At 46.0% G+C, this 7,181-nt stretch overlaps 1 long non-coding RNA gene across 1 annotated transcript; it reads left to right on the top strand.

Moving 5' to 3' along the window:
- Nucleotides 1–3,505: 3,505 nt before the first annotated feature.
- Nucleotides 3,506–6,119, top strand: LOC103188564. Its single transcript, XR_488990.2, has 3 exons — nucleotides 3,506–3,570; nucleotides 4,129–4,169; nucleotides 5,158–6,119. It is a non-coding gene; the product is annotated as an uncharacterized LOC103188564 (long non-coding RNA).
- The last annotated feature ends 1,062 nt before the right edge of the window (nucleotides 6,120–7,181 follow it).

Genomic DNA, 7,181 nt, shown 5'->3' with positions numbered 1-7,181 from the left:
TCTCCAACCTACTATCCCCCTACCTACCTGCCCGTAACCTCCGTTCCTCTGGCTCCGGTCTGCTCCACGTCCCCCGCCCCAACCGCCCTACTATCGGTGGTCGGGCCTTCAGCCTCTCAGCCCCGAGGCTCTGGAACTCCATCCCCCAGTGCCTTCGCCTTGCTTCCTCCCTTTCCTCCTTCAAGGCCGGTCTCAAAACCTTTCTCTTTGACCGTGCCTTCAGCTCCCCTCTCGACTCTCTTCCTCCTCCTCGCTTCCTCCCTTCCCTCCCCTCACCCTGACCATTTCCCCCCTCCTCTCTCCCTCCCTTCCCTCCCCTCACCCTGACCATTTCCCCCCTGCTCGGGTCATGACCCAACTGTGCAGCGCCTTGGGACGTCCTCCTGACGTGAAAGGCGCTCTATAAATGGAATCTTGTTGTTGTTGTTGTTGTTAACTCCTCCCCCATGCCTTGACGCCTCTTCCAGACTGAGAAACAAGCAAATGGTCACTTTTACTCTGACCTGTACTGTTTTCATGCCACAGAGCGAGCCTTTATGGGATTATCTTTAATGTGTTTTCATTCCAGATCCCATCCAGAATCCCAACATTTCCCTGAAGCCGGATACCCAGGGGTTTGCCAGAGGGGAGCGCGCTGAGATTTCGTGCTCTGGGAATTATCCTGGTAGCAATTTCTCTTTATACAGAAACGGCGAGTATATCATTTCACAACCAGCAACAGAGAATAAATACACGGCCACTTTTATCCCATCGGAGATCACGGCAGGAAATTACACGTGCATATATGCTACATATATAGACAGACGACAGTTCACATCACCAGAGAGCGAGAGATTGGGAATACCTGTGCGGGGTAAGGGCTGAGTATATTCTTCCAATATTATCTTTTTGCATTTTGACCATTGACAGCAGCTTCTGTTGTTACCACACTTTACACCATCGATCATACTTCCATGTTACCTGCTAGTGTTGGCTGCGGTGTTTGAGATTGGGCAGATATTTTCCCCCGCGATAAAACAGTTTCCAAACCAAACTCCTGAGTGATCCTCACATGGCTGACAGGATGTGAACTCTCCGTCCTTTCCAGTTAGAAAGACGCTATTACTGACCCTCTCTTTCGTTACATTATAATGTGTTTTTATTCTGTGAGACAAGAATTGGTGATCCCAGAAATTTCTGCTAAATGTTGCTGTTATTTAACCAACTACACCACATAGCTTATCATTTATCGCAATGTGGTACACAAACACTTCCTCTCTGGCGACGACCTCCCGCTCAGGTTGACTGCAGTAGTAAAGCCAATTTGAAGAATCCCAGCTCCGAGAGACCAATCTTCCGCGCAACTTCTTGCCGACGAGCAGGACTGTAGTATCGATATCAACGCCCTGGAATACTGCAGACCCGCCCGGCTCAGGGAGCCGACTGGATACCACCATCAAATTAGGACTCGATTCCGAACTACCGCTGCTTGACAGATCACCATTGCATCATGCAAAGAGACCCTACTAATCTCCCCGTCCCTTGGGTCAGGGGAGGCTTTTCTCTTGAGGGCAGAATATGGGAACGAGATCTATTTTCTTTGGAACAGCGAAATGGTTACTTTCCAGTGTTCCTTCACATCAGGAGGAGACGCAAACTAACTGATGTCATTAAAATGATGAGTTTTTCCACTCAAATTAGCTCTTCAATGTCGACAAATTACTCTTTGTACATTTCCCTCTCCAGTGAACTTGACCTGGCTGCACACTGAAGGACTGGTTGCGGGGGTTGTCACGGCGATTGTGATAACCGTTTTTGTACTGGGATTCTGTGCTAATAAGAGACGTAAGTGGCCCTGAATGTCAATCAATACAGTGTACAAATATTGAGAATAAATTAAGGACAACAACGGAACTAACCACTGCGTTTTGTTAAACTTTAGTGTCAACGAGTGCAGATGGGGACCTGAGAACAAAGCTACCGAAACAGCATTCGGTGTTTGTCAACTAATTTGTTAGTGGGAGAGATTAGACGGTTCTGTGTTAGATTGATATGCCTTTGTTTACCTTATCACAATATACTATTTGGTTTTAGCAAGTTGAACCAACGTAGGAGGAGAATATCTGAACAGATCTTGTTCTGTTTACATTTTGTACTAAAATCGAGTCATATTTCACTACAGTCAGCAGATTACGTTTCACAAAATATTAAGATATGGTAAGATATTACCGAGAATAATAACCCCCAAACAACAATGGTTTACAGTGTGCATTACAAAGAATAGTAACAATATTGGAGAAGTTTGAAGTGATGGGTCTTGGTGAGTGAGGGTGGTAACGAGGGGCAAACCTGAAGGAATCTGGAATGCATTTAAAAGGACATGGCCGGAGTGGCTGAAGTCACGTCTACCGATGGCGGTCGTGGGGCTTGGAGTGTGGATTGTTGCCTATCAAGGGCTTTTGACGCTGCATGATAGCCGGTTTATTATTTTTTTATGACATGCAATCTGTAGTGATGGATATTTCACACTTATTATACTCTGTACTTGCAGGTAAACAGAAAAGTCCAAGAGAGGAATGGTCAATACGTTTCTCCTCTATTCCATGCTCTCTCCGAATCCTTCCAGAGAAAGTGGTGTCCCCACTGCAGCTCTCTGTGCAATCCCATTTAGGCTCTCACGCCATCTTGTCTATGCTGATGCTCGCATGCCACTGGAGCTCCCCAATTTAATCCCATTACCAGATCTCTCACCAGATTATCTGTACTGGTCATCTCTCCTACACACATCAGCAAGAATCGGAGGTCAGACCAGATATTGGGAGCAATGAATTCGTCCACTAAACTCGTGCTACTCTGTAAGACAAATCCCATACGTGTTGGGTGGTCTTAACTCGACAAGCAGTGGCAGTTTCCCAGACAGAGTTCCCAGGAGCAAGCTCTGGGGTTTCAGTTGGTAGGACCCCGTCAGTTAACGCAATGTACACTTCGAGGTCGCCAAACTCTGATTATCGCCAGCCCGTGGCTTCTGCTCATGGTGATCAGTTTTGCAGATTTACTGCTCAATCATTAGAAACTAAGGAATTCCCATGTGTAGGAGGCATGTCTGGAATTCATCGTCTGGTGTGGATACTAATAACAATGTTGATGGATTTCCACGGTCAGACACCTGATTGCCACCCCGAACCCCACCCGCCTAATCCAACACACACACACACAACTTTGTGTCCACGGGTCGTATGACACACAGAAACCTGTTACCACGCTCCGCCGTTTAATCAACTTTTGAGCTCACCTGCTGGCAAATTTCCGGCAGCCTTCCCAACTGTAACACCAGAGACAGCGACAGCACAACAGGCGGCCATCGACCCCACGTGTCTGTGCTGCATTTTCAAGTGTAATTCTGTGAGTGCCGCATCCGCGTCCTTCCCCCAGATGAGAGATAATAGTTGGTGGTTATCCAATGACAAGTCCAGTTTGGAGCTCTGTGAATATTATCAGCAAAACAGCAGTGAGTTTATCGCTATCTCCTCTCTATTTGTCTTTTTCTCAGGATTGCAACCACATGAGGCGACCCACAAAATGACGTCACATGTGAGTAATCGTTGTACTTGGTTTGAGCCCAGAGGGAAAGTAGCTCATGAGAAAGGGTCCTGGTCAGCCGTGTGCCAGACTCCCACATATCAAGCGGAAGGATTGTTATTTTAGTAGTTGTAGTATAAACTTAGGTCACCTCTGCCTGTTCAAGTGGACATTAAAGATCCCACGTCGTTATTCAAAAAGAAAATTTGTCACTCCCGACAAACAATCTCTCTCTGGCCAACAATCGGCCAAAAAAAATATCGGTCACTCACTGTGTGTGTGCATTTGTCGGGATACTGGGCACGTGCACCTGACGTTTTTCACTCACAAAGTAAACAGCAACTGCTCTACACCATCAATACCATGAACCCATTTGGGACTGTTGAGGTCGTGATAAGGTGTTATTTCAAATGAAATAATAACTAACATATTACGTTCGTCTAATAATTTTCATTGTCAAGATCATTCATAACTATTCGATGTATTCATTGACATCTTCAATAATATTATTAAGTAGCCGTGAGTTTATTGAATTGTGCTGGTGTTAAATCCCGTTTTGGTTTGTTTCAGACGCGACGCTGAGGTTAGGTCCACAATCGGTGCCTCCAGTGGTGAGTAGTCAGGGGATCATTGACCATGTATCAGCCCAACTCAACACTGTATCAGACTTGCTCAGGACCCTCTTCAGCTCAGCGTAACACTAAGTCAGCCCGGATCAGCCGTGTCAGCCTGGCTCAGCCCAGCTCAGACGCTATGTCAGTTTCGCTTAGGCCTTCTACTAACATGGCTCAACCCAGCTGGTGCTCTTCGTCACTCTGGCTCAGCCGACAGCACTCTCGCCTGAGGTAGAAATTCATGGGTTTATCCCCAATGTCAGGACCTTCGCAATACTGAGAAAAAGAAGGGAGAATCTCCCATTATCCTGGCCGACAAAATGATTTCGTTCATTTCATATAATTCACAAGAATCCTTGCATTCGCAATACATAATTTTACATGACGGGGCTGTCTTAAAGCGCTTCACAGGATTTACCGCATAGAGGAATGACGGTGTGTTTACAGGACGTTTCCTTGCACAACTTGGCTGCTGCTTATAAAGTTCCTATGATTGATTATAATTGTTGTCCACCATTTTGAGCCGTTCTCGCACCGTGAAAAACATATGTTTTTTTTGTGTGTGTCTGTCTGTCTGTCTGTCTATATGTGTGTCTGTGACTGTCTGTTTGCCAGTATTTGCGTGATTTATGCTTGCGTGTTTGTGTGTGTGTGTATGTGTCTGAGTGTGTGTTTTTTGTGTTTGTGCGGGTCTGTACGTCTGTTTGTTCTCCATAAATTTTACATTCAAATAACGCCATTCACATCAGGGGTAACGTTTAATACAAGATTCTATCATAACGTTGGCTCCTATTAACTTACTAGTGGATATGTCCGGGATCAATTCCCACTTACAGAAATCCGCGAATGAGTGGGAGGGGGTTCGGTGGGTGAAGACAATCAGATATCGGAGCTGTGAGTCGGCGAGTTCGGGTTGGTGGAGCTGGCGGGAGTCGGATTTCTAACTGATCTTCAGCAGATGTGCTGATTTTTTGCCTGTTTGCAGGACGCTGATATCATCTACGCCAATCTGGCATTAGAAAACAGGAATGAGATCGGCCGCGAAGCCCGAGGGAGCGATGGTCCTGTCTACGCCACAGTCAGGGTTTAATGCAGAGGCCAGTGGCCATGGGTTGCTTTTTCTCCTCGCCCTATCAACTCATCACCACTTATATTGATATCCAGCTTCAGTTTCACTTCAATGGGGCTCTCATTTCTCCTGTCTCCCTGACGGAGATAGAGACTGAGTTAGAGATTGAGATAGAATGACTGAGGCAGAGACTGAGTAAGGGAGAGCCACTGAGTCAGAGACTGTATGAGAGAAAGGTAAAGGGAGACGGAGTCAGGGATGGAGAGACTGAATATGAGGGACGGTGTGAGAGATTCAGAGAAGGACTGAGACAGGGAGAGAACTTCAGTGAGACAAAGTGAACGAGAGTGATTGAATGAGACTGAGGGAGATACTGAGTGAGTGACTGAAAAAGAGAGACCGAGAGAGAGAGAGACTCAGTGAGAGTCAGAGGCTGATGATAGTGTGTGAGAGGGCAGATGGAGAGTGCGTGTCGGAAATAGCGGGAGTGACAGAATGTAATAGAGAGAGAGGGGAAGACAGTGATTGTGAGAGGAGTAAACTGATAGTTTTGATTGAGAAACAAAAGGGGCAGGGTGTGTGGGTTTTGTGAGAGAAGGAGAGAGTGATTGAGAGAGGACGTCTCACAGAGAAATAAACAGTTGTGCCACAGAAGGAGAGAGACAGGGGTAGAAGTTGGAGATTGAGATCGGGAAGAGTGAGAGTGTGACTGAGAGATACATTGTGGTGGAGACGTGGTTGGGGGAGAACGAGGAGGAACCATGGAGGAAAAGAGTTTGAAAGCGGCGAGAGAGTGTGTGAGTGGCGATGGGGTGGTAAAGATAGTGAGTGAGAGAAAGTAACCGAGTGACGCCGAAAGATGAGAAAAGAGTATGAAAGGACAGAGAGAGGGAGAAAGACGGGGAAAGTGTATGAAAGTCGAGAGTGATCGTGCATAGCTGCAGCTTTATTAGATGTTGATGTAAGGGCCTGTGTTATTTAATCAGAATGAATTGATGGGAAGTAAAGCACAAGCGATTCCTATATCAAAGGCACAATATTGATGCGATTAACCAATTGCAGTGAACTTCACTAACCCGTAGTAAGTTTTAACTTGATTTGATGAAATGTATCATTTGGTGATGCATAAGCTTGCTAATCCTTTATTAAATTTTACAACTTCAAAGGAAATTTGTATCAGTTCATACTTGAAAGCAGGATCACCTATTAAATAATGCCTTACCATTGGCAAAAAACAACCTGAAAAAATCTGTCAGCCTGAGAACGTGGGAATCACAAAGACCATCCTGATGTCAAACAAAGGTAGAAAGAAAACAGAAGCTCTTCACACCTCCTCACTATACCTACACTGAGTTCAGCCACAGCTGGTCACCATGGTGTTAGTGCTGAGCTGGTCTCCATGGTGTCAGTGCGGAGTTGAGGATACTGAGAGCAACTATCGCTTCTCTCGCTCAGTGACTGCAGCCACTCGGACTCCATTGCTCGCGATTACAGCCACGTCGCTCAGTCAATTCAGACAGCAAAACAGCCGCACAACAACAACAACTTGGAACTTTCAAGCACCCCTCAAGCAAGATAGTGACCCTGAGAGTTGGGGTCATGGGCAGACGAGGGCTGTTCCTTAATTCATGCCTGTTATTTTCAGCGTTATACAAAGCGGTCACGAACGCGAGCACTGACATTCAGTGACAGAAGTGATAATGCTCACTCATGCTACCAATGGCATTGCAAATTGTCACCTCCTGCTGAACATCTTCTCACATTTCCGCCGCTATTCACCCCTTCCTCCACACCTTCGAACCTGTACACCACATTCCTCTCAAATCTATCATGTCCAACATGAATCCAAACAAATGTTCCCTTGAGGACTTCCATCAGGAACAGTTCACTATTCTAGGGCCTTAAGAAAGGGAGCTTATACACAGGTGCAAACCTATCTC

The sequence above is a fragment of the Callorhinchus milii genome, unplaced genomic scaffold (genome assembly GCF_018977255.1).
Source record: "Callorhinchus milii isolate IMCB2004 unplaced genomic scaffold, IMCB_Cmil_1.0 Scaffold165, whole genome shotgun sequence".
NCBI lineage: Eukaryota > Metazoa > Chordata > Chondrichthyes > Chimaeriformes > Callorhinchidae > Callorhinchus > Callorhinchus milii.
This window is presented reverse-complemented; position numbering and strand designations above follow the sequence as displayed.